This window comes from Equus quagga, chromosome 4, assembly GCF_021613505.1.
Source record: "Equus quagga isolate Etosha38 chromosome 4, UCLA_HA_Equagga_1.0, whole genome shotgun sequence".
NCBI lineage: Eukaryota > Metazoa > Chordata > Mammalia > Perissodactyla > Equidae > Equus > Equus quagga.
The window spans coordinates 69,843,337-69,870,689 of record NC_060270.1 but is presented as its reverse complement, the minus strand read 5'-3'; the positions used below and the strand labels follow the sequence as shown (position 1 = coordinate 69,870,689).

At 47.7% G+C, this 27,353-nt stretch overlaps 1 long non-coding RNA gene across 1 annotated transcript; it reads left to right on the top strand.

Moving 5' to 3' along the window:
• The first annotated feature begins 4,958 nt into the window (after positions 1–4,958).
• LOC124237946 (uncharacterized) lies at positions 4,959–27,049 on the top strand. The gene is made up of 3 exons (XR_006888191.1): positions 4,959–5,067; positions 25,563–25,640; positions 26,921–27,049. It is a non-coding gene; the product is annotated as an uncharacterized LOC124237946 (long non-coding RNA).
• The last annotated feature ends 304 nt before the right edge of the window (positions 27,050–27,353 follow it).

The following is a 27,353-nucleotide window of genomic DNA, read 5'->3' as shown; positions in this document are numbered from 1 at the left end:
GTAGTGAGCGTGCCAGTGATGAAGCTATTGTCTCCCAGCTCCAAATCCACCCTTCTTGGCTCTGTGGTGCTGTGACTGGGTCTCTGCAACCTCTACTTCTGCACTGCCAGCTGCTCCCTGTTAGGCTCTACCAGTTGGAGGGACAGAGACACAGAAGGGAGGAGGAGGAAGAAGGGACTTGCTCCTGGCTGTTTGCTTCCTGTTGCTGTGAGCATCAGCCCAGCTGGCAGCGCACCGGTTCATTCTCCAACTTTCCTGAAGCGCTGCCAGCACGAGCCTCCTGGGGCTCCCCTCAAGGTACCAGCAGCCGCTGGACAGCTCCCTCTCCTCACAGGCATGGGTGTCAGCTGGTGGGGACTTTTCCTTCACGCCTCTAGGTTCTGATGGCTCCAACCTTTTCTTTTAGTTCCTCCAGTTCTAGGGGTGGTGGCTGCTTCCTGCAGTCACTAGTTCTGTGCTCCCTCACCTTCCCTTGTATACAGAAAAGAGTTGACATAACAGACCTGGCCGCTATGCTTCGAAAGTCCTGCTTGCGAGGTTGGCCCTGGGCTGGTGTCTGGGACCTTGGATTTTGCCAGGGTCCTCACCGTTCCTTAAATGATGAGTGACTCATTGTGCCTAAGCTGTTTCTATAAACACTATGGTTTTTGCTGCACACCTGCTTTCCGCCTGGAGTCTGGGGTTTTGGTGCATGCTGGGTGGAGGGTGACTGGCCCTCAGTAGACACCCTGGGCACTAAGTATCCAAAGAGCTTCCCTGGCTTTTTGACAGCATTTCCCAGGTGTCGTCTGTCACAGCTCACTGCTGGGGCATTAAGTGGGCCCTGTGTGCCTCCCCTGGGAGAGGACTCCAGAAGCTTGTGTCTGGTTCCCCAGCGTTCGGCCCCTAGGGCTCCCACTTTGCTGACTGAGCTTTGCCTCCTTTCTCTGTAATAATCACTGCTGTGTGGTTGACTGTGCGCTGAGACTTGGGAGTCCTCCTAGGGTGTCAGCAACCCTGGGGGGTCCTAGGGACCCTCACATCCCTTTTTACACTTTCAGTTCTCCAACATCCTTTTCAACAATGACTTATATTAAATTCCCTCTGTTGAAATGCACAGTGTGATTTCTGACTTTCTGAGTAGACCCTGCCTAGTATAGGATGATGTAGGATGTGGTATAAAGAGTTCCTGGAAACAGATCCTCAAGCAGGACTCTTGGGAGTGGGATTGGTGGTGTCCCTCACCTGCAGCTAAATGCAGTGCCAAGCTCCTGGCTAATAGCGATGAGATGCAAGGAATTCCTGGCATTCAGTGGCAAGAAAATGCCCTGGTTCATTACCTGTGTTGATCCTGATGAAGTGCCTACGAAGCAAGTGTCCTGGGATCACATGGCTGCTGTACGTGGCCACCTTGTGCGTAACGATGACTGCAGGCAAGGACTGTGGGTAAAGCAGCTGCTTCTGAGGGTGCAGATGCCCTTATAGAAGGATATTGACAAGCTCAGGACTCTAACCTCTGCTCAAGTCAGAGTTGGAAAACTGGAAAGCGGTTATGGCCACCTCAGAGTAATTTCTTTTTTTTCTATTTGCAGGGTCAGCCTTGCTTGAGGGCTCAGACAAAGCTGAAAACCTTGAATCTGCGAGTCCCTGAAGCTCCCTTGCTGTTCTGAGGAGACTGGTTTACCCTTGCATGGAGACCTGGAAGAATCTCTCCAAGGGGAAGCCCCATCCTCCTCAAGTCCCACGTTCACATCCACTTACTGTCTCTGGGATGGTCCAGACTGTGGCAGGCAGAATGATGGTGCCCAAAACATTCATGTCCTAGTCTCTGTAATCTTTGAACATGGTCCTTGACATGCAAAAGGCAACTTTGCAGATATGATTAAGTTAAGAACTTGGGATGGGGAAATTGTCCTCGGTTACCTGGGTGGGCCCAATGTAACCAAAATGGTCCTTGAAAGTGAAAGAAAGGGCAGAAGAGAGTCAGAGAGAGATGTGATTAGGGAGGAATGGTCAGAGAGGTCATTGTTGCTGGCTCCCAGATGAAAGAAGGGGCCACAAACCAAGGAATGCAGGGATCTTCTACAAGCTGGAACTGGCAAGGAAATGGAATTCTCCCTGAGAGCCTCCAGAAGGCAGTGTACACCTGCTGACCCCTGGATGAGCTCAGTGGGACCTGGGTCAGATTTCTGACCTATGGAACTGTAAGGTAAGAGAGCTGTGTTTTGTTTTTCAGGTTTTTAGGTTTTTTTGCTGAGGAAGATTCACCCTGAGCTGACATCTGTGCCTATCTTCCTCTATTTTGTATGTGAGTCACCTCCACAACATGGCCACTGACAAGTGGTGTAGGTCCATGCCCGGGAACCAAACCCAGGCCACCAAAGTGGAGTGTGCCAAATTTAACCATTAAACCACAGGGGCTAGCCCCAAAATCTGTGTTGTTTTAAGCCACTAAGTTTGTGATAACTTGTTATGGCAACTATAGAAAATTAACACATATACCTGTAACCAGGGTCAGATCTCAGAATGTGCAAGCACTGGGCATAAAAATCCGTGTAAGGAGGAGACAGCTTATACTGCAAAGTAATTGCAAAATTTGACTAACTTATGTCAGAATTCTGAGAATATGTGGAAATGGATTCTAAAACTTTTAGATGATGGAGGATGGAATTTAACCGTAGATGGAGAGAAATCTATTGATATGCATGCCCTTATTTGAGATTTTAGATTTAATGTGTTACTCGTGCAGCTAAAATGGGTCTAATAGTTTGCTTGATTGGTTGGATAAAATTACACACAGTGTAGCCTGTTTAAATGAGGTCAAGATGCCAGAACTTTCCTGCTATGACGTGGGGAAGGAATCAAAGATTTGGGGAGACTGGGACATTGAAGTGGATTATCATGTGCTGCCTGCAGTCCCCCTCGCCTTCTATCTACTGAGGAGGCTCAGGGGACAGTACCTTCGCTATGGCATTGGGAAATACATTAGGACCCTTGCAAAGCTCTGTGGTGGCTGGCCTCTGGAGGCCTTGGATGACAGTGGAAAGTGCTGCCTTTTGGACGGGTGCCCTGATTTCAGTGGGGACGATGGGATCCTGGACTGGCAGGAGCCAAGGATTAACCACCTGACTCCAGGTGAGTTCATTTATCATCATGCTGGTAACCGGGATATTTTGAGCTGCAGTTATCTTTAGCAGTACTGTTGCCCCTCGGAAAGCAGTAGATGGGCAGCCTACTGAAATATTGCTTGATCTATGTAACAGGACAAACTTTAGGTCTGTTGGCTAGAAATCTGACTTGAGTCACCACAACACAGAGTCACAGACTTTTATCCAATTTTCAGACCTGGGTCAGTTCACAGCCCCAGAGCCCCTTGACTGAAGGGGAGGCCGAGTGCTCCTGAGGAAGGACCGCACAGCACTGCCACGAATAGATCCTGTAAATCTTCCTCCAAACCATCCCCAAAGAAATTTACTAGGGTAACTGTGCTCCGGTAAATGGAAAAGGGAAATGCCCAGAACTCTCGGGGATTACTCAGCACTGGCTCTTTAGGAATGCTCATTCCTGGGGAGCCCAAAAGCTGTGATCCACCAGTCAGGCTCATGGACCCACCCTGTGGTTATTTCCCCACTTCCTGAATGGATGATCTGAATAGACGTTGTTGGAAATTTCCAGAGTCTCCACGTTGACCTCAGGCCCATGGAATGAGGGTTATTATGGCAGAAAGGGCTGAGTGGAAGCTCCTGGAACATCCCCTCCTCACCTGGACATAAGCCCAAAGCAATACTCTGCCCTGGGGGAGCCGCTGGCCTCATGGACCAAGAACCAAGAGCAGAAGGGCAACATGCCCTTGTGTTCATCTGAGGATGTCCATTGGATGCCTTTCAACTGGACTGGATCTGGCAGGCACAGAGTCTCAAGGAAAGCTTAGAGCTGAGCGTGAAGAGTGTGGGATTGGAGTGGGCAGCCCTGTATTTGAATCCCAGCTCTGCCACTTAACAACTGTGTGACTTGGGACATGGTACCAGGGACTCAGTTTCTTCGTTGAAGAGGCAGAAAGCCTAGCAGGTGAGAGATTCCTGGAATCAGACTGTCTAGATTCAGTTTTGGCTCCTCCTCTTACTTGGTAGCTGTATGAACTTGAGCAAGTTACTTAACCCCTCTGTGCCTCAGAGATAGAGTTTCTCTCTCTCTAAAGAGATATTCTAATACCTGCTTTTTGGCTTCCTGAGAGAGTTAAGTGGTGTAATGGATGCAGAGTGCTTGGTACAGAACAAGCACTCAAAAATAAGCAAGATTATCTTTATATTAATTATTTAAGAGAAGGAGCAGTTTGGCAAGTGACGGCTAAAGCAGATGTGAGAAGTGAGGCATTTGTACATAAGGCCTGGCCAAGTATGCTTTAGTCTCTAAACTAACCAACCAACTAAGAAATGAACAGCAAAAAACCCCATTCTATTTATTAAAATGATTATGCTGACCCAGTCCATTTGCATGACGCAGGGTGAGTGGGGCAGTTGTGTTGGAGTGTCTGGGGACAGAGGGCGGATGACAAGAGGGTGTTTATCTCCCGTAGGGCCTGAGAAGGCACTGCAGGCCTCTGAACAGGGAGGGACAGGCAGGAAAGTCCAGCGGCTCCAGGGTTCCTGTTGGATTAAATTACATTTCATGCTCGTCTCGATGTCCTTCCCTCAGACACTACACTGCCGCCAGGCCCAGTGCTCATCGGTCCGCCGCCACTGATCCTGACGTTTCTCTACCAAGTTTAAGTAAACACGAATAGGGGGATGGTGTAGTGCTTGTTTCAAGGAGGATGCCTAGCATTTCCTCAGCCTGTGTGAGGGACCACGCCCTGTGCGAGCAGCCTCTCATGCAGCTGATTTCTTGCAACAACCTGCTCGAGGTGGACTATTCATTTCACCTGCAAAAGAGAAAGCTAACAGGAGCAACAGCGGCGTCAGTGATGAACAGCATTTATTGATTGTCGCCATGTGACAAACGCCGTGCGAATCATTTTACACGAATTAAGTTACTTAATCCTGGCAGTGAACCTATGGGAGTGGCCTTGTCAGCATTCCCAATTTGTAGGTGAGTAAATGGAGGCACAGAGGCGTTATCTGGATGGGTGAAGCAAGTTCTATAGCTGGGACTCTCAGCGTAGGGTGGTCTGATTCTAAAGCTTATGCTCGCCCGCAGTTGTTTTATTTTACTCGAGAGCAGAGTGCCAGTGAGCTCTGCCCTTGCTGAGAGGTGGGCTGGGCTGTGGTGGGGAGGTGGGGAGCTGGAGAGGAAGGCACGCATAGCGACGGGGCTGTTGTCTTTCAAAAAGGAGGTAATGGAGGGAATTTACATTCTCCCTAAAACTCAAGTTTATTTTAAACAAACAACAAATAATGAGAAGCTGCTGTGTGCCAGGTCCTTGCCGGGTGCTGGTGGCAGAGGGCTGACTGTGCCACGGTCCTCGTCCTCCAAGTCTCCCAGACTGACATTCCAGGAGCATTTGGTACTTCAGCATCTTCCTTTCTATCACTCTATCCATCACATAACAAGAGCACTGCTATTTCCTGCCAGCTGGGCAGCTCGAATATGCCAGGCATGGTGCTCGACACGAACACACGCTGGCTTCTTTCCTCCTCTCCACCCACTCGAAGTTGCTGTAATTGTCTCCATTGACCAATGAGATACAGTTGCACTGTAAGTAGATTGTCCGAGGTCTCTTAGATGGAAGGCTGGTGCTTATTTCCATGCCTTTAGGCTTTTAAGGCAAGTTCTCTTTCCACTCTACATGGATGGCCCCCATACAGAATAAATTGAAGGTATCTTTCAAAATACTCTCTGTCTCCAGCTCATCCTGAAGTTCTTTCATTAGAATGACTGGGGCATGTTGGGGTTACACATTGCCAATGCTCCGAGGGCAGAAATCATCTGTCGTATTTACCATTTAATTCTCTGCCCAGTCCAGACACAGAGAAAGCTCTTAATAATGTTTAACCAGAGAGTAAACATCATCCCATCTCATATCCTTTTGCTCAGGAAGCGAGAAGACAAGGCATGTGTACCCCCTTAGTGTGGGTGGGTTGTGAGGGACAAGAGAGATGAGGGCCTGGCTCCTGGTGCGGAGAACAGAGAAAGGCAAATACATGGCAAAGGAAGGTGCTATGCCTGGAACTGAATTATGAAACGATCCCATTGTGGCCCAGTCCCCACACTGCATTCCAGCGTCCCAACCACTTCTGTGCCCCTGAGACCCTGGGGCTGAATCCAGAACGCTTCCTCCTGTTCTGCCAGAGAAACACTGATGGTGACTGCTCATCACCTCCCCTGACACCCTGTCTGAGAACATCCTGCCCTCCCCTGCCAGGCCCGACTCATTCCATTACAGTTTCAATTACAAAGCTCATTTTTCCCTGTTGGCCTGAAAGAGTCAAAGAAAGTTTCCCCGTCTGGGTGCATTTTTTAACTGGCCATGGTGTTAGCTTATTTATTCTCTTCCCTAAGACACAAATGGCTTCTAAAAAGAGGAGTTTAATTTTGCAGCCCACTGGTCCATGATGTGCGCCAGGCACTCCGTGGCCTCATCACGCTGTCTCTCGTCAGTGCCGTCAGGAGACCGGGGCGCCACTTGGTTTCTGGGAGTGGGATGGACGTGTCACTGAAGGAGAAGATTCCCATTGCTGCTCCCTCTAAAATAATGACCACCGTTCACAAGCGCCTGCTGTTTCAGGTGCTTGAATCTCCCTGCCTTCCTGTGTGGTCTGCGAGAATGAGTGCTGGACTTCCCGGAGGGGGACCCTTGAGAGGCAGGGTTTAGCCGTGTCTCTGCTTCGCCGCTGGCCCGCCTTTTGACCTTGGGCCTCAGTTTTCTCATTTGTAAAGTGAGAGAATTTGATGGGATGATATCTAAGATTTCTTCCCTTTCAAATTGGCTTCAGCATAATTTTCTGTGTGCGGGATGGAGCAGGGGTGGGTGTGGGGACGTGAGGAAGTCCACAGGGAAGTGACAGCTGTTAGGCTCGGCCTGGACACATGGGTGAGCATTCCCAGACGGGTGGGCCTGGGGAAAGCGTTAAGAAGCACCAGGAAAGGGAGGTGGGCCCACAGCAGGCAGCTAAGTACCTCCTGGCAAATGCCTAAGTACCCCCTCAAGCTGAAGCTTTGTGATTTTTGGGAACTTGAAGGTTTGATCAGAATTTACAGGAAACAAAGTGCTAAGTGCCCTTTTCTTGTTAGAAAATTTGCTCCTCTCTGATCACATGGGTGCTTTACCAGGGGTTTCCTTAAATGGCAGATAGTCAATATTTTAGGCTGTGAACCCTCCTGTCTTTGTTGGGACTACTCAGCTCTGCTGTTGTAGTGCTAAAGGAGTCGGGGACAATGTGGACATGGCTGGACACGGTTGTTTTCCAATAAGCCTTTCTTTACAGAAACAGGTGGTGGGCCCGATTTGGCCCCTGGGCTGTAGCTTGCGGACCCCCGTAGCACACCAATAGGTAGACCTGAGATAGAATTTTTAAAATTCAACAGCTCTATTGTTGCTGCTGTTTTATGTTTTATGGCTTTCTTAAAACGCCACATGGCATGGATCTTTAAGTGTGTGGCAGGCCTTCAGAGGATAATTGGTGGTGCCCGCATAAGACTTCGGCAGAGAGAAAGCTGTCTTGGGGTGGTGGGCACCCTGCTCCCACCAGGCCCTGATCTCTGCAGGACTATGCGATTAGCTGGACTGCCTGACTATCCTTGGGGCACCCCCTTACTCCCCCTTCTCCTGCAGCCCAGCTGCCTTCCCCGTGCCCACGCCTGCATACTGCTGCTCCTGCCATCTCCCTGCAGAAGACCCTCTCTCCCATGACCCAAACACCTCCTTTGACTGCATCCCTCCCTCATTCTAAGCACTGCAATAGGGATTCGATGATAAATAAGGCTTGGACCTGGCCATCCCTTGCCCACATTCTTGAGTTTGTTGTCTTCTGGTGGTGTGGGAGAAGGGCTGTAGGAGTCAGGAGATCTAAATTCAGATGCCAAATTGGTCATGGGACCTTCAACAAATCACTTCTCCTTTCTGGGTCTCTCTGAAGAAGCTGGCCTTAGGGCTATTCAGGTTCACGATGGCTCTTGCATACTAGGACTGTGGTGTGCAGCTAGTTAGGGAAGTAAAATCTTGATGGATTGTTAGCATTTTTCCTAGCAGGAAAAGATTATGGAAGAGTCAGAGCTTCACCCACAGTTATATTTTTATAGGAGGGCCTTGTGGGGCCTTGGACCCCAGTTTATCACTAGCTGTCGGCTCTCTGCACAGATGGGGAGAACCCTCCTTATCAGGCCACAGTTCGTCTGGTTTGGGATTCTGTCTTAGATAGTGGCTCCGAGAGGGGTCTGTGGAACACTGTCCTGCTGGCCTGCAGCGATGCGTCTGCATATGTGTCTCTCCCTCTGGATCTGAGCTCCTTGGGCAGAGATGAAGTCGGGTTTACCCGTCGTCTCCCGTAGATCACACAGCATCCAGCACAAGGTGGGCGATCAGCAAAGGCTTGTCGAATTGAAAGGTTTGTGGCAATTTTTGATATTTGTTTGGAGGACTTAGACGAGACCCTACAGAAAGCAAGCCTGCTTTTAACGGGGGGAGTTATTTAGGGGGGAACTAGGCTGATTTATAAACACTTAGTCTGTGCTGGGGCTTGGTACTCATTTAGTTCTTAAAATGGCACATATAATTTCTATTTTACAAATGCATAACCAAATGAAATCAATATGCTAAACCAACCACTTTTTTATTGATAAAATACATTGATTGTATGTGCCAGGTACCATGTTATTCTGTACATTTACATTTAATTCTTGCTGTAACATGGGGCAGTCTATAGTCTTAGCTCCGTTTCATAGATGAGCAAGTTGAGGTCCCCTAGGTAGTGAGGGACGCTGTCTGACTCCACAGCCTGTGCTGTCATGGGTCACATTTGACGTGGAGCTTCCCGGAAATTAGGGCAAAACACTTGATGGCTTACAGGGTTTTTGTCATAAGAATCGGTCCTAGAAGGATCTGTCTTTAGGATAAAAAGCCAGATGGATAACAGACAGCATAGTCAATAACACTGTTACAAGCTGGAGAAGAATCAATTTAGATAGGGTAGTTTCTATAAAGACTCTTGATTAATGTCCTAATGTTAAGTTTTGTTTTTAAATCAACTCTGGTTGCACATTTAGAACCACCATTTTAAAAAAAAAAAAAATGCCTGGGCAGAGCCTAGGACAAGCAAATGAGAATCTCGGGGCTCTGAGTACTGATGTGTTTTCAAAAGGCAGTTAAGAACCCCAGTGGCAAGCATAGTCGGGTGGGAGGAGCCGCTGGCGCCTCCACTAATGCGGGCAGGAATGCAGCTCTGACAGTCCAACTCGGTATTCAGGATGCTTCAAGGTGGGAGAGGATGACATGACCCTTAGACCTTCTTTCTCAAACATGATTTGCCCCACCTGCACTTTTGATGGAAACTGGACGCCGGAGAACCCCAAGTGCTGTGTGCTCATGGCGCCTTGCGGCGCGCGACCTGCGTGTCTGTTTGAGGGTCAAGCCCACAGGTGGTGACTGTCTTTCTTTTCAGTGACCTCTGTGACCTTTGTCCTCAATAGCTGTACACACAAGTGGTAAATGTGATTAGAAACAGCATCTTCAGGGAAGGAAAATGACCAGTGACAATGGAGGAACAAAAACTAGTGACCCATTAGTTTATTACATTTGCCGAGTGTTTAACCTTTTCAAATCCTTTCCACGTCATCTATATTATTTAACTCTGATCACATTCTCTTTAGCTTCCTGCAGAATGCTGCTCATGATGGACCCGTGGCTACTTCTCCAGCCCCTCTCCTGCCTCTTGTCCCAAGCACCTGTGCTCCAGCCATTCGGAGCCTCTGGGAATCTTTCATACCTCCCTATTATGCTCCTACCCTTCTCTCTCTCTAGAGTTCTCTTTTACCTCTGTCCACCCCATAAATCCCTGCCATCCTTGGGCCTTCTGCACCGTCCCTTGCAGCTCCCTGGCTGCGATTCCTTCATGCCGTCCTTGCCACTTGACTGTGAGCCCCTCAGGGGCAAGCAGCTGGTTCGCTTCATCGTTTTTTCGTCTGATGCTGAGCACAGTGTCTGGAAGATAATATGTGTTTAATCAACGTTTGTTGAGTTACTGAAACCTTGTGAAAGAGTTTTTGGAAGAGCAGAACCAGAGTGAGCAATTTGTTAAGTCGTAAGTCATTGGCTGTTTCTCCCAGTGTGATCCTTTTAAGGGGGTTCACTGTGTCCACGCATTGCAAAGCCCGGTGTTATGAATAAGAGATGCTGGGAAAAATGGGAACAATGTGGCCTCCGGGAGGGGAATAGGGTGTCTCGGGGAGAGGGAGAGGAAGGGGGACTTGCCCTTCATAGGGTGCCCTCTTTTCTTTCTTTCTTTCTTTTTTTGGTGAGAAAGACTGGCCCTGAGCTAGCGTCTGTTACCAATCTTCCTCTTCTTTTTTTTTTCCTCCCCAAAGCCCCAGTACATAGTTGTGTATCCAAGTTGTAAGTCATTCTAGTTCTTCTATGTGGGATGCCACTTCAGCATGGCTTAATGAGTGGTGTGTAGGTCCGCATCCAGGATCTGAAGCAGCGGACCTGGGCTGCCAAAGTGGAGTACCTGAACTTAACCACATGGCCATGGGCCAGCCTCCAGGATGCCCTATTTACAATTTGAATTTTGTACATGTTACATGTGTTACCAATACAAAAAATAAAATAAATCACAAGAGCAATCACTCCATGAGGTCGAAGGTTAGAGTGAGGGTCAAGAACGTTGGGCTTTGTGTCAGACCTGTGTTTGATTCCTATCACGTCTAGCTGTGTGAATATCAGCAAACTTCTTAGCCCATTTAAGCCTTAGTTTCTCTATTTTAGTATAAGTATGATAACAGCAACTCTTTAATAAGGTTAGAAAGAGAAAAAGCAGCCCCTGTGAGCTGGGAGCTGGCCTGGCACTCACAGCCAGGCCTTGGTGCCCTGTGAACATAACCAATGTCACAGGACACCCATGTCAGACAAAGCCACCCTGTGACTGCGACTGAGCAAGACACGAACAAGATCACTTCATAATCATGTCTAAAGACAGACAAAAGAAGAGCAGGGTCCAAACCAAAGAAAGAAGAAAACATCCCCCACACTGGTTTATGCAAGTAACTGTGGTTTGTTTACCAATTACACCTTCAGCCTTAATCTGTTCTTTCCACCTTCTAGATAAGAATTATCAAGTTAACCAATGATAGAATTACCCCTCCTTCCTGAAAGTATCCGAGCCGGGGCCAAGTCCCCCGTTCTTGGCCCCTCCCCAAAATTTCCAAACGTGAGCCCAAAGCTGTTATCAATCCTTCCTGCCATCCTTCTGTGGAGATTTCCCAGTGCTCCGCGTGGCGTGCGTTCTCCTTGTGGAGTCGTGAAGCCCAGCTCTGTTGAACTGTGGTGCGCTCCTGGTAGCTTTGGCTACAAGGCATTGACAGATTATCATCATCTTCATCACTATAATTATCAACTCTTTCTTCTGCCTCTCCTTTTGGATTCAACTGAGATCAAACAATAGCAAAGATAGAATTCGACCTATGACTTCTTGAATCTTATCCCTGAGAGCTTTCAACTGCATCATGGGAAATAATACTTTTGCACAAGTAGAATGAAAGGATTCTTATTTCCCAGGTTGAACAGTTATTATTCATGTCAGCTGCTGCTAAGAATATCCTGGGCAGACTGGAAGTATATTCTGGGAATATTATGGTTCTTTGTGGGTCTCTGCAGCGAGGGAACCCAAGCAAGCTCAGGGTCAGAACACATCGACACAGCTGCTTACAGGATTGGTTTCTGGGCTCGAGTTTTATCCGATCCTCAGTGTCCCTTCAGGAATGACCTGGGGCGATCTGTATGGGGAGAAGTCACCTCAGTGGAGAGATGGCCCACACCAACCGGGAAACTCCTCCTGGAGGCGGAGGAAGGGATGCACTGTGAGGAAATTCTTTTCTAGGTTTGCTTGGCTGTGATGAGAAATAGTTTGGGCATCTTAGTACTTTGGTACTTTTGCTGTCTCCCATTTTGGGCTTAGAAATGAGAAAGCAATTATTGTTCATGTTCAGGAATAATTAGGAGTTTTTATCATGGAAAAACACTAATGTGCTAAAGTGGCATTAAAAGGTGGAATATAAAATATCCCTGCCTTCTGATTAAAGCTATGTAATGATTTTGCACTCAATTCCAATGTGTGTGTTTGGGGGTTGGGGTTGGTTCCCACACCATCAAGCAGTTCTCTGACAACAGCTGGGTTTCCTACAGTTCAACTCAATTCTGACACTGTCTACCTGAAGATAGTATCAGATCCCACAGGTTAAGGGCTCAGCCCTAGGACACTGCTCCCTACTCCCCTCTTCAGATGCTGGTTGCAAGTCTGAGTTGTCGCCTGTGCTATAAATCAGAGGTTCCTATGACTCCCTCCTTGGGTTTAATTTGCTAGAGTGGCTCAAAGAACTCAGAGAAACATTTTACTTACTAGATCACCAGTTTATTATGAAAGGCTATAACTCAGGAACAGCCATGGCAGAGATGCATAGGGTAAGATATGGAGAAACTGGGGTATGGAGCTCCAGTGCCCTCTCCAGCGGTTCCACCCTCTCAACATCTCCAAGTGTTTACCAGCCCAGAATCTCTCTAAATGCCTCCTTTTTGAGTTTTTATGGAGGCTTCATTATACTGGCATGATTGATTAAATCATTGGCCATTGGTGATTGATTCTACCTCCAGCCCCTGCCCCACTCCCTTCCCTGGAAGTCAGGGGTTAGGGCTGGAAGTTCTGGCCTCTATACTTGGTTGGTTCCCCTGGCAACCAGCCCCCTTCCTAAGACGCTTTCTAAACGTCACCTTATTAACATAACAAAAGACACCTTTATCACTCTTAGCACAAGAAATTCCAAGGGTCTTGGGAGCTTTGAGCCAGGAATGAGACTGAAGACCAAATGCATATTCCTTATTATAAATCATAATATGACACTAAGTAAAAGTTATATGGAGAAAAAAGACTGGAAGGAAAGTATCAAAATGATAACACTAGTTGCCTCTATGAAGTGGGATGGTGGGTGATCCTCCTACTTTTGTGTTTCCAAATGTCCTGTTATGAGCATGTGTTACTGTTATAATGGAAAAAATGAATGATAATACGAAGTGTTCATTTTTGCATTGGTAGGGCTTAAATCTAAGGGTCAGGAAGACTTATGGATTGAATTGTTGGCAGCAAAGTTTCGTATCAGAGGCAGAGACAGTGGTGTCCATAGGCTGGATCCGTGATGGTGGGAGATCAGAAGCTCCCAGAGGCCCCCAGTTCCTCTCAGAGAAGGCACCAAGTTGCTGGTGCCTGCTATTTATATACAAACAACAGATTAAGCATCACAATGGCACTATTCAAATGGGGAGGGGACTGCAGGCTGAGGTGAGGTGTAAATCCCCTCTGAGGTCAGGCCTGTGGCCCCAGGGCCCTGCTCCCCAATACTGTTGCATATCCTTGGTTGCCAACCTCTGTAAGTGTGTGTTCAGGGGAGTGCAGGAAGCTTGATTTAGTTCATCTGTGGTACATACAGCATGGAAGGGTGAGAGATGAGGCCGGGGGATAGCATTCAGAGCATAGATGGCTGTTGGGGCCGTGCCTGGGGGGCCGAGCTCCGCTCCTGACAAATAGAAATGGTGAGCAATAGGATATATTGGAGCCTGTGAGAAAGCCATTCGGTGTAAACCTAATTTGGCCTGACTTTGTTTTTCCAAAAGGGCCTGACACGGCCATTGAGCATGCATTGTACATCTGCTTTAAACATGTACTATGGCAAGAACAAATGCCCTTAAGATAAAGGTGCAACATCCCCCCACATTGGTATTTCCTTAAGGATAAGCACCTTTCCTTAGGCTAGGGACTGATTGCTGTGCTCACCTGTGACCACCCAGCTCGAGACAACAGACCTGCCACCCTGCTGTGTCCACTGAGACAGCAGACCTACCTGCTGTGTCCATCAATCGATGTGCCGACAGAGCAGTGTCGAGACTATTGTAAAAAAGACATTTCAATCACATGTGAAACATCCTCTCTGGGGGTATATAACCACTCTGTGCACCCCACTTCTTCGGTGCCCTTTCTTCCTTTGGTAAGAAAGGCCCCGGGCCATGGTCCTCACATTTTAGCTCAGAATAAACTCACCCAAATTTTCATTTATAGATTGGTTACGGATTATTTTCGTCGACACTCCCTATGAGTGCGCTACCTAAGTTTGGCTGCCACATCCTTCTGGTGTGATGTGATGTGAGGCATAGAATAAACACAACATATCTTTTTGGAGATTCAATTTGATTTAATTTGGGGGGTGTGAGAAAGTCAAGTAATTTAACTGCTAAGTATTTTGTATCATTTTTATATTAAACAAACAGATACATCAAGCATTGAAATGTGAAATCTGCATTAATTATTTAAAGAAAAAACACTAGAGTACAAAGAAATTTTGTGCCTGCGGCAGGCTGCTTCACGACACATCTCCAAACCCGTAGAGATTCACTCTTGGCCAATTTGACATGTTTTTTTCACGAGAAACTGAATTTATGGAGCAGAGAATGAAAAACTGTCTGGGACAGTGAATTGGAGATAATTTCCCAATATTCTTTTTGAAGTGGCTATGGAAAGGAAAAGCTGAGGAGTAACTCATGATAAATTTTTAAAAGCAATTAAGGTGCATATAAAACTCTGAAAGAACCATGTTAGAAGCCGGGAATGGTCTTTTTATCATTTTAAAGTGACATCATTTTAAAGGAATCTCTTTCAGGAGCTACACAGGTGGAGGAATGACATGTTTGTTCCATCATCACAGTTTCATCTCAGACAGATCACTCTCCAATCTGAGGGCATCCATGCACTCATTCATTCAGGCATGCATTCATTCATTCACTCCACAACGACTTACTGAGTCCCTGCCATGTGGAAATCCCTCTACTCAAGAGGAATAATTTCTTGCACTCCTGAGGCTGAGATCCTGTAGAGGTGATGCCTGGGACTGGAGCATTCCTGCCTTTACTGGAAAGCATACCTTGGACTTTGTGCCGTTGCACTCGGATTCTTGTCCTGCTCAGCTGGTACACTGATGGGCCTTGGGCAAGCTGTGCAACTTTGAAGAGTCTGAATGTGTGTGTGCATGTTTCCTCACCTGTAGAATATGGACACCGCCCATCTCTCTCTCTTCATTCTGCCTGCTGCTCAGCGTGGCTGTGGGATTTGCTAATACATATGCAAGGCTTCGTCTTCTGCAACGTGTTCTACTGGGTTAAGCTGATCATATAAATAATAAATTAATAACTTCAAAGTGTTATTATTATAATCATTATACCATTATAATGAGGTTTTTTTCTCAGCTGTGAAGCTCATAAAATCAAGGTTAAGAGGTGCTTCTGAGAGGGAAGGCTGAAGCAGGGGGGTACTGTGAGCCTGGCACCCCTCCGCCCAGCAGGCACCTCCTGCTGCTGTGTGCCTCCCGGCACCGCCGTGTCTCCGCCCTCACCTGGAGCAGCAGAAGGGCCCCGGAGTCGGGGCTTGATTTCAATGTTGCTTGGTGGTTTAGGCACAGAATCATCTCGTGTACAAAACAGGCTTCAGTTCAGGAGGGGTGTAGGGCCATCCTTCACACGTGAGATGGTGTCCCCTCCAGCCATCTTCCTTCCAAGGATCGGGGGCTTTGGTGAGTTCCGAGGGGAGCAGATGGACTACCTGCCCACAGAACAGTGGACAGAGGACAGCACTCTTTGCACTGGTGGCCCTGTCCACTCTGCCCTTCACAGCCCACTTAAGGGTACAGAAAGGAAAGTCTTGGAGGGCTTGCTGTGCTCCAGCCCTTTGTTCTGTGCCGCGGACCTGTATTAGCTCACTCCATCCTCACAAAAGCCCAATGCGGCAGACACTGTGGCTTCACCATTTTGCACTTAAGGAATCAGGCTTAAGAAAGTAGCTCATCCACAGTCACAGAGATGACGAGTGGGAGTAAATCTGGGTTTTCAATGCGGAGCCTGCCCTCAGAACCACAGCACTGTGCTGCCTCTCAATATGCTTGCATTTTAATCTCTTGTGTTTTGAGAAATGTCTCTTTTTCCTGCACATTTACCAGCATTTTTTTTTTTTTCTTTTGGAATTGGGCTCCATTCCTGATGGGAGGGACTGTGGTTAATTCAACTTTCTATCATTTACCCATCATTTATTCAGAGACTACTGAGTGGGTGGGCTTATGTCAGGTCATGGAAAACCTTTTCCACTTTGAATCAGAGATGTCTGAATTTACAGCCCAGTTTCTATGTGTGACCTAGAATAAACCAGTCTCCATGAACCATAGTTTCCTAACATGTGAAATGGGGATTAGAATAACTATTTTTTATTGCAGGGATGTTGTGGAATTAGAAAAAATATTCTCAACATATCTAGCACAGAGTAAATTCTTGATAAATGTTAACTCTGCCTTGAGAAAAAAGAGTATACAGCTTACTTTCTGCTCTCACCATTTACACTGAGTATAACTTGCTATCAGCTACATCTACCAAAGCATCACAACATGGGTCACCCACTGTCTGCTGACTGAGGCTGCGGGAGTCCGTGTGGCTCCCATGACAGCAAACATGGATTGGCGACATGAGAGCATCCTTGAACTCTGCTGGATCTGTGGGAATGTCCCTCACACCAGGAAAGTGATGGGCTGGGCTATGCTGCAGTAACAAACAAGCCTCAAATCTCAAGGCTTAAGCTTAACACGACAAACTTTTATTTCTCTCTCACTCTACTTGTGTACTGTGTCAGATATAACGCCCTGCTCCCCACAGTCTCCCGTGGGTCCAGGCTGATGGAGCCTCCGCCATCACTGAGCTGCACCATCTGAGACACATGAGCTTCCTGGGGGCTGCAGCAGAAGAAGAGGAGGCTGGAGGGTCTGCCCCGGGAGTTCAGTGCTTCAGGTCAGAAGCAGCACACGTCATTTCCCTCACAGCCCGCAGGTCTGTCACGACCCCTCCTAACTCCATGGGGCAGGGAACACCTCCCTCAAGCTTGGAAGGAGAGGAGAAATGGATGCGGATAATCAGTCTGAGAACCTCTTCACGTAAGATCTTATTTCTGTTCAACTGGCTATTTCTTTGCAGCTCAGATCCCAATCAGAAAAGGATGCCTTTCTGCTAAAAGACATTGAAAACTTCCTTTTTCATTATATACAGGCATGGAGCCCAAAATAAGTGTAGGATGCAGAGCACTTGACTCAAACCAGAAAAGGAAGTTGTTTGGTTGGGGCAGCTCTGGATTCAGCAGTTGAGAGAGGATTGAGTCAAGGGAGAAGCCCCCTGCCCCCTCATAGATTGCGGCTTTTGCCCGGCTTGTCCGGCTTGTTCCAAGACAAGAATGACGGTTTGTACAATAACGGCAAATTGGAGCTTGGGGCTTTAAAGTTTCCGGGACTAGCAACCTCTGGATTGTCTCAGGGGACAGTGTTCGTGCTTGCATGGGTTTGGCCTCTGACAGGGTTTGGAGACATGAACATCATCGTCAACAGCGACTTCAAAAGTAAAGAATATCCCAAACTCATCATAACTATATCGTGCATAGTAATTTTGAAGCTCTTGGAGGAAGCAATTTTGTTTTGAGCTGTTCCTCCTCTGACCCAGACGTGTGGTGTTCTGATGGAAGGAGATGGACACGGGACCCCTGAGCTCTCACTTCCAGCTGCTAGGCTTTGTGCTTACCTGCTCTCAGCCTTAGTCTCCTCATCAGTCCATGGGAACAATGATAACCCTGATCTTGCAGGATTGTCATGACCATCACAGGAAATAAGACAGTGAAGGGCCTGGTGCTACACCCACTCAGTCAGAGCTAGTTAAATGCCAGGTATTATTTTGTGTTTCCCACGTTTAAATTCACTCCTGGTTAGCTGGGGCTCCTGTATGATCCTGCACACCTTCAGCAACCTGCCTGGGATGGTGGGATTTGGATCACAGAATAATTCTCTTCCCACTCGTATCCCCCTCACTCGGGCTTCTTTCTGCACCTGAGAGACCCAATATCCTGCACTGGTTCTCATATAGTACCTCACTTCTTGTCCCCAAAGGAAGCTTGATGTTTTTCCTACCACTGTCATCAGGACCACTCAAGCTGTCTGTCCTCGCCCACGCCATCTGTGAGGGCATTGGTGAGCCCTCTTTCCAGGCTGGAGAGAACGTTTGGAAGAAGACAGTCACTGCCCACGGAGCAAGTCACGCTGGAGGAGGAAAACCAGCAAAGAGGCAGGAAAGGGGGCAGCGAATGTCTCCATCAGTAAATAGTTTTCTTCTGGAACAATGTTAGCTAATTTAAAAAACGGAGACCCGTTGAAATGCAGAAGCAAAGCCGTGCCTTGAGGTGACCAGGTTCTGTGAGAGCGCGACAGCACAGGTGTTCCTCTGAAGACTGTTTACACGTGCACACAGGACCACTTTCTCTAGCTAATTAGAAATGTCATTTTATTGCCAGCCTTTCCCATCTCCTATCAATCTTTGTGGCAGACAACTGCTTGATGGAGGTAAATTTTCCAGTTTTGATGGTGTTTAGGTAATTTATGGGCCCCCAAAATAGAAAGGGACTGGAATAGAAAGGATCTTGATAACTCATTTAGTCAGCACCTGGCCTCTGCCCACAGGCTGACCCCTGTGCCACGTATACGCCGTGTTTCAATGGTGATGCCAATATTTCCATTGATTCATCTATTCAGCAATGTATTGAGTAATGATAAAAATAAACTGCTGGCATTTATTAAGTATTTACCTATAGGCCAGAAACCATGCTAAGTGCTTTGCACTGCTTTTCTCATTTTATGTTAACAATTCGCTGAGGGATAGGCTATCGCTATCCTGTTATAGACGTGCTTTGGGAAAGTTGAATAACTGGCACCAAAGAGCTGTGAATAGGACATAGCCCTGCCTTCTAGGACCTTACAGTCCAGAGAGGACACACAGGACAACCGAATGCAGGTGACAAGCATGTGAGACTGTGTTATGGAACTGCATGGAAGCCACCTTAGTGCAGCATTAGGATGTCAATGCAGGCTTCCTGGAGGAGGTGATGTTTGGGTTGAGACCTGAGTAGCCAACCAGGTAAAAGATGGGGTGGGGAAGCCCTATCCTACCGCCCTTGCAGGGTGAGGTTTTAACCAGGCTCTTCTGGCTTCTTTCAGTGTGCAGTAGTGACAAAGTGGAGGTTAAGGCTTTCTAGATTAGAAAACGAAAACCTGGACTGTGTTGTGGGCCCACTCCTGGTGCATGAATGAATCGCCCTAGAATTTGGCTTCTAAGTACAGTAGGAGCAAAGCCCATGAGGAGAAACCAGCACAGTTCTTTGCCTAATGGACAGGTCACGTGGTTCAGTATGAGGGTGGTGAGAGGGAGTGGAGTGAAGAAAGATGAGGCCAGGTCCCCCTAGTTCTTATAAGCCCAGTTAAAGGGTTTGGACTTTATTCTGAAGGCCGTAGGGGTCCACGGAAGGGTTTTCGACATGGCTTTCCGTTTTAGAACCTTACTTTGGCTGCAGTAAGGAAAGTGAATTGAGCAGGGAAAGCTGAGAGTCAGGGAGAGCAAACCGGGTGGTGGCTCCATGCCTGGGTGGATGAAGGGGCCGGGGGTCTGGGCGAGGGCAGCGGTAGTGGAGACGGAGAGAAACGGACTACGGGGGGTATTAAGGAAACACCGCAAGCAGGACCTGGTGGTGGACTGACTGTAGGAGGAGAGGGGCGAGGAGTAGAGGGTCATGCCCAGGTCTCTGGCTTGGGTTGCTGGATAGATGGTGGTGGCAGCTATTAGGGTAGGAAAGAGCACAGTGTAACTGGCCTTTTAAGTTGGCAGAAATAATGTGGCATGATCATGAAAGCAATTTTATATTTTATCTCTTACTATTCCTTTAAATCTGCTGCATGGGGTGAAAGCTTGGGCAGGTCTCATGACTTTTGTGGTCTCTTTGGTGGTGCCGGGTCCTTAGTCACTTTAAGTCACAAATGCAGCTTCAGTAAACAAATAGGGGGTCCAGTGCAATCTGTTAATGAGCATCCCAATCCTCATTTATGTGTAGGGTCCCCACCTCTGCCCAGCAAGGGCCCCTGCAGGTGGCACATTCCCCCTTAGGGAGGGGAGTGTGGTCGGCCTCTCTGCTCCCAGCTCTTCCTCACCCACTTTCCAGGCGCTGTGTGTGAGCCCTCAGCATAGAAGGGGGCGCAGAAGAGAGCGACAGGCCTGGGGATGACCTTACTTGACTCACGACTGTCTCTGAGCCTTCAGTGTAGAAGTGGGTGCGGAGGAGAGGGACATGCCTGGGGATGTCCTTACTCGACTCACGCTGCTGTGACATGGCTCTGCCTCTCGGCCTGGCAGGTGTTCTCAGGGGCACTTTTTTTTTTAAAATTTTTTTTTTAAGATTTTATTTTTTTCCTTTTTCTCCCCAAAGCCCTCCAGTACATAGTTGTATATTCTTCGTTGTGCGTCCTTCTAGTTGTGGCATGTGGGACGCCGCCTTAGCGTGGTTTGATGAGCAGTGCCATGTCTGTACCCAGGATTCAAACCAACGAAACACTGGGCCACCTGCAGTGGAGCGCGGGAACTTAACCACTCGGCCACGGCCACAGGGCCAGCCCCTCAGGGGCACTTTTATGGATTCTTTGGCGACTCCCTATTGGGCCCCTCTTTTGTGGGGAATGCTTCTCTTTCAAGAGGATGCACTCACTCGCACCTCAGCTTCCGCTTCTGCCTGTAGGTCCTTCTGCATCTCCACGCTGAGGCCCACCCTGGCAGGATCCATTTTAGGATGGCCCTGGGTCAGTGTTCTGCCCTGGGTTCCCCTCCAGCTCGCGGGGTTCCCTTGCTTTGATCTGCCTTTTGATCTGCACTTACTTCCCAGACAGGGACTAAATCCTGCTGCATCTCGGCTCTGGCTTCCTCAGCATGAGTCAGGCTAGATTTGCTGCGCTCCCCACCGTGGCCTCTCAGCCGTTGGGGTTAGTGGGGGGCCACTCTCCATCCCTCCTGTGTGGGAGGATGATGCTCCCAGCTCCCAGTGATCATATCTGAAGGGATCTTTCTTCAAAAAATTAAATTCCTTAATATTTATCTTGGTTCTTCTGTCTTCACTGACAATTGATCATTTAGCTGGTTCTCATTGCCTAGTTCGAAATGTCACATTGAAGTCTCTATTATACCTTGATTTTGGCATTTGACGTTTATTATGTGTTGAGATCTCCTTTGAAACCTCTAATTTAATATTCTGTTGCGTTGTACTTTCAGTCTTTTCCACATGCCTTCCTGTTTGAGCCTATGCTGTACTGTGAATGGGTGGGAAGGCGTTCTTGTGTCTATACTTCATAAGAGGAGCTGGAGGAACAAGGAGATTAAGTGGCGGAGCATGGTTAGTCTGAATGAACCAGCTAAGGGCCTGTGGAACTGACTGAGTCAGGAGGCCCGGGCTGGGCAGCCTCGGCTCCCTCTGGGCAGGGCCATAGCAATAACCCCATAAAGCAGTGTCTAAGGTGAGCCTTCCTGGATGGGACAGGGCCTCAGCAGCATGGGCATCACCTAGGCTGGGGCTGCCTGAGAAACCAGGTAAGATAAGAGCTCACCCAGAGCTCTGACCTGTGTCTTCAGAGGAAGAGGCAGGGGGAGTAGAGAGTCAAATGAACTGTCTTAGGCTCCTGTGACCTGAGGCAAGTCCCTTCACCTCTCTGAGCCTCAGTTTCCTTATCTGCTAAATAGAAGTGATAGTATCTTTCTCACAATGTTCTCGCAGGACCAAATGAGGTAACTCCTGTTAGATCCCAGCACACTGCCTAGGGCGGGTGGTAAATAGTAGACACCGTCCTTAAGCTGAGGTTATGGTTATTAAGAAGAGGTCTACCTGGCGCTCCAGGAAGGAAGGTGGGGTCAGAAGAATGAGAGGATTAGGAAGACCCTCCTCTGGAACTTCATGAAAGCAGAGGTCCCAAGTTCTCATCTCCCTCAGTGACTTTCTAGTTGTTTCTTCTGGGTCTTCGGCATTCTAGTAGTTTTTGGAAGCAGCAAGGGAGCCGGGCCTGGAGAGACTTTCAGCCCATCTCAGTGTGACTGGGGGAGGCTCCCTCCAGTGGGCAGAGTGGAGGCAGTGACAATGACCAAGGGGAGAAAGTAGGCCGCGTTTCTCAGTCCTAATGAAGAGAAGACAGGAGTGCTCAGGGTGCTGGCCCTGAGAAGAGGGAGCCCCAAAGGCCGAGCAGTCAGAAGGCCCATGTATAAGGTGGCACTGCCCATGGTCCCCTGTGGAACTCCAGGGCACAGAAGATGAGCTTCTAGTCCCGGGGAACCCACAGCAAAGATGCAAGGGCCAGTCAAGACACACCAGGGCACTCAGCCCACCACTGTCTTTGCTTGAGTTGACTCTCAATTTAATGAGATTGCGAGGGTGAGGTAGGCGACTGCCTGCAAACACAGGAAATCCTTCTGTAGGTGCTGTCTTGTGTTGTCTTCGGGCCTTATAATGTTACGCGTACTTTAAAATAGAAGACAGCAAAACTATGGAGACAATAAAAGGATCGGTGATTTTCAGGGTTTTTTTGGCGGTGGGTGGGGAGCTGAATGGGCAGAGCACAGAGGATTTTTAGGGCAGAGAAAGTACTCGATATGAGGCCATAATGATGGATACATGTCATTATACGTCTGTACAACACTGTGAGTGACCCTAATGTAAACCGTGGACTTTGGGTGATAATGATGTGTCAATGCAGGTTCATCAGCTGTAACAAATGTCCCTCTCTGGTGGTGGATGTTAATGATGGGGGAGACTGTGCATGTGTGGGAGCAGGGCGTGTATGGGAAATCTCTGTACCTCCCTCTCAATTTTGCTGTGAAATTAAACCCGCTTTAAAAAATAAAGTCTTTATAAGAGATAGAATATATCGTGTGTTTAATCACACTATCATTCTTGTTCATCCCGACTTGAGTGATGATTTTGCAGAATATGAAGTGCCTTTTTCATTCCATCCCTGGAGTCTTGTTGCTGCTAGGTTAACCATGACTGACAGGATTGGGGTCTTGCCCCAGCAGAGTGTGTGTAGGTGTGCGTGTGCCTGTGCCCACGTGTGTGCCCTTAGGATGAGACAACAGGCAGGTGGGAAGAGGTGAAGTAGCATAAAATGTGACAATTAAGTATTTTAGCTTCAGGTCTTCCTGCTTGTAATTTCTCTTCTAAACTGGTGTTTTTGTTAGAAATAAGTCATAGAGCAATCCTAAGGACATAACTGGGAAAACACTGTTGGGGGATCTTCCCAGTGGAAACTTGCTGAGGTGGCTGCCATGTTTGTATTAGCAAAATCCATGCTAGTTCCTGTTTAGAGAAATTTATTTCTTCACGTGCAGAGGTGTGGTTGGGGCTCATCTTATGGCAGCTTTTACCCTGAAAAGTGTGTCAAGGCTTGGTTTTTAGTACGTAGTGGGCCTGGTAAAATTGAGTGATCGATCAATGGTCTCTGTCTCAACTTGATTGATCAATCAGTGGTCTCTGTCTTAACCTGATGTCTCAAACTTGAGCACACAGTGGAGTCCCCTGGTGGGCTTGTGCAAACACAGATTCCTGGGTCCCACCCCAGAGTGGCTGATTCAGTAGGCCCAGGATGGGGCCAGATAATTTCCCAGGTGATGCTTATGCTGCTGGCCTGGGGACCACGGTTTTAGAACCACTGGGCCTGTGAACAATTATAATAAAACTCGATGTCATCTTTTTAGGCACCTAAACAAACTCATTGTTTACTCTTAGGACTTTAGAGGGTTACACGGTCAAAAGGAAAATGACATGCAGCTTTATTAACCTGGGCCAGTTCCAGGAACCCCACAGCAAAGCTCAGGTCAACCGCAGACTGGAGAACACAGTCCAGGCTTGAGGCAAAAGTGTAGTTTCCAGACTGCAACCTGAATCCGGCCCTTGGGTGACCAGCGAGTGGTAGACCTGGGATCTCAATGCAGGCAGAGACTGTGAGTCGGACGGCTAGGTGACGTTGTCTAACAATGAGCACCAGAGGCCAGGCTCCCCATGAGCCATGCCCATGTACCGAGACAGAATTGCAGAACCGGAAAAGCGGGTTCTGGCCTCAGCATCCTCATTCACATCCGAGAGGCCCTTCTTGTCTTCTTGTGCTTCTTGCTGCCATGTGTGTGCACACTTGGGCTTGCCTTGTAGATGCGCACCTGGTGGCTACTCAGCTCGCCTGCTGGGCCTGCCCTTTCCTCTCGGCCCCATTTCCTTGCCATGGACTGGTTGCATAAGTGTTCTCCGGATCTCCCAAACAAGCGTGGCTGCGCTTCTCCCGCCATGGCTCTGTTGGCTGGGCCACCTACTGGCTGAGTGAGGTATGGATCTCTGCCTTGATTTCCTCAGCTGTAATATGGGGATATAATAGTGCCATGGGTATTGTGAGAATTAAATCAGTGAATGTGTGTGAAGCCTTTAAATGAGTGTCCAACACAAAGTAAGTTCTCGAAAGGCCATGTTTTTACTCTTAGTCTTTTACTGGAGAAGAGCAAATCAGAGGGAGGAGAGAGCCGGTGGAATGTCTTTTTCAGAATTTCCCTACCTACGAAGATGGAGTATAAATTGCCTTCTTTATGGACCAAGGTTGAAAGATGAGGAGGGCAGATAAAATTCACCCCTCCACCCATGATAACATGATATTATCATGTCCACATAATACATTCACCTGAACCTAGAAGAGTAGCTTGAGTATAAACGCACTCAGAGAACGCAAAGTCTTTCACATGATTTTGAGTCTCATCTTAGCCATACACTCAAATCTCTGTTATGGATGAAGGTATAAAGTGAATGTTTGATTTGCTTAAAAATCACTGAGCCAGCGAGAGGTGGGTCTGAACTCAACTTCAGCCTCTCCAGCCCAGTGCCAGGCACTCTTTGTGCCCAACCGTGCTATGGGAAGTGGTCAGGGCACCTATTTTTCCTTTCCCACGTTCCCAAATTGGGGGCAGGGTGAAGCATTTGGATGCAGTGGTCATAATTTCCCGCTGTTTCTGCTAAAGGTCAAACTGGCAATGCCGCTCTGGCCATTTCTGGCGTCTCCGGTGAGTTATTTATGCCTGTGTACACGGCACACCATTTACACACGCTGAGATGCGATCTATGCATTTGAAGGATGGTTATGACTGCAGCCTCTCTATTATTTTACAAAAAGCTCCAGGAAATATGATGTTTTTCTCAGAATGCCAATATAAAAGTTGATATAAAGATTGGCGATGTGTAAGCTTTGACATTACATAAATATATATGGGCACTGTAAAAGTTAACAACCGTTTTATTTATAATTATATTGCAGATTGATATTTTTATATCCACATTGTCAATGGTAACCTTTCTGCCTTCACTTCAGTGTTGGCCCCAAATGTTTATACTTGATTTTTACGTCTGTGTTTCCTTCTGGAATGTCAGGGCGCACACTGTCTTTCCTGAGTCACAGTGGTATTTAGTGTCATTCATCCTTCCTTCCAGGAAAAAGGAAATTCTTGTCCCACTGGATTCATAATTCATGGTATTCTGGTGCACTGTTGGATAGCTCTTCATTGCCATGTAAGTACAAACTGTACTTTTCCTGTTCTCTGTATCCTCATAATAATATTTCTGGATGGCCACATCTGTCTTGCAAGATAGAAAAGTTACATTTGGTTGAAATTTGAGCCCCTGGATTATGAAATATCATTAATCTGACTCTTCCAAGTGTACAAGAATGTAGATCCAGACTCTTGTCTTTGCATACGCTTGAAGAAGATAACAGCACGTTTTACCATCTGCTTAGCTCTGCTCTAAGGAAAAAAAATTCCGCATCTTAAATATCTGTTCTTGTCTACGAAAGATTCTCTATTGAGCAGGGAGCTAGTCCTTTTAGCTGGTGGAAAACCACCTTGGCGTTGCTTTGGAAGTGGAAAGGGGAAAAGCGATATCCACATGATGTGCAGAACTATTGGCCCTGGAATAATGATATTTTCTTTCTTGATGGGCTCAAATTAAGCAAGACTTAGATAATCCCAGTGCTGCTGGTGGAGGCGGCTCAGTGCACGCAGAGGCAAGAGCGACTTGGGGAGTCAGGAGGCACAGGTTCTGTGCCTGGTTCTGCTGCTTACTAGTCATGGGCCCTCCCTGAGCCTCTGTCTCCTCTTCAGTCAGAGACGGCATTGAAGGGTCCTCCTCAGTCTGCCTCATGAGATCATGTGTGCAAAGGCTTGGTACAAGTGCAGTGCGTGATTTTTTTTTTTCTTGGAAGTGAAATTAACTGACGTGCTTCCTTGATTAAATTTAATCACTCGCTCACTCATTCAATACACGTTAACCGCTAAACTGAGACTTAGAGATGTGTCTAAAGGATGCAGCCAGATGCTGGCACAGGATAAGCCCCTGCTGGTAGTTTCTGGTGTGTTATTTCTGATGTGTGTGCTTAATTTCCATGGCACACCAAGGCCTAGTTAAAGGTTTTCTATTAGAAAGGCTGGATGGGCCTTTTGGGAAGGGGTGTCCCACATTCTCCTGGCATGGAGGAGAATGAGGTGGCCCTGGGGGGGGATCTGAGTCAGAAGTCCCCTCTGCTCTTCCCCCACCTGCAGTCCTCAGGGTGGAGTTACTGCTGGGAACAGACAGAGACACTTACTCAGTGCTAAGTAGGAGTCAGGCACTCTGCATACATTATTCAGTCGTCCATAAATATCTCATGATTTCTCTCCATGTCCCAGATAATCATTGGAGATTAGAGCTATGGCAGCGAGGAGGACAAGGTCCCATCCGAGGAGCTTGCAGGGTGGTGGCAACTCCCAGAAAGCCCTCCAGGAGGGTATTAATATCTCCATTTTACCTATCAGGAAAATGAAGCTTGGATTTGCAAGGGGTCCCGTCTAGCCTCACATCAACGCCACCTGGACAGTGTGTGGGAGAACCAGACCCTGGCCCCAAAGCCCCTCACTTTCCTCTGCATTCTGCCCCCTCCACCAAACTGTGAGTCAAAAAGCTGGTGATAACAATAGAGGTGAAAACCAGACCAACGAACAAGGTGGCAGATGCCTCTGAGCCCAGGGCAGTACCACCAGGAGAGCCACCCAAGGACCAGATGTAGTTGTGGGTTGGAGGGAGTGGCGGTGACTGTTGTGGTCCTAGTAAGACGTATACAAGTGCACTGTTCTCAGTGAGGCCACAGATGCTGTAGGCTTTAAACGTTTCTTGGATTTAAGCTGAGTGCTTGCGGGTAGGCAATAGATCCCCATCCCCCACCATAGGTGAGCTCCAAGTGTGTAGGTG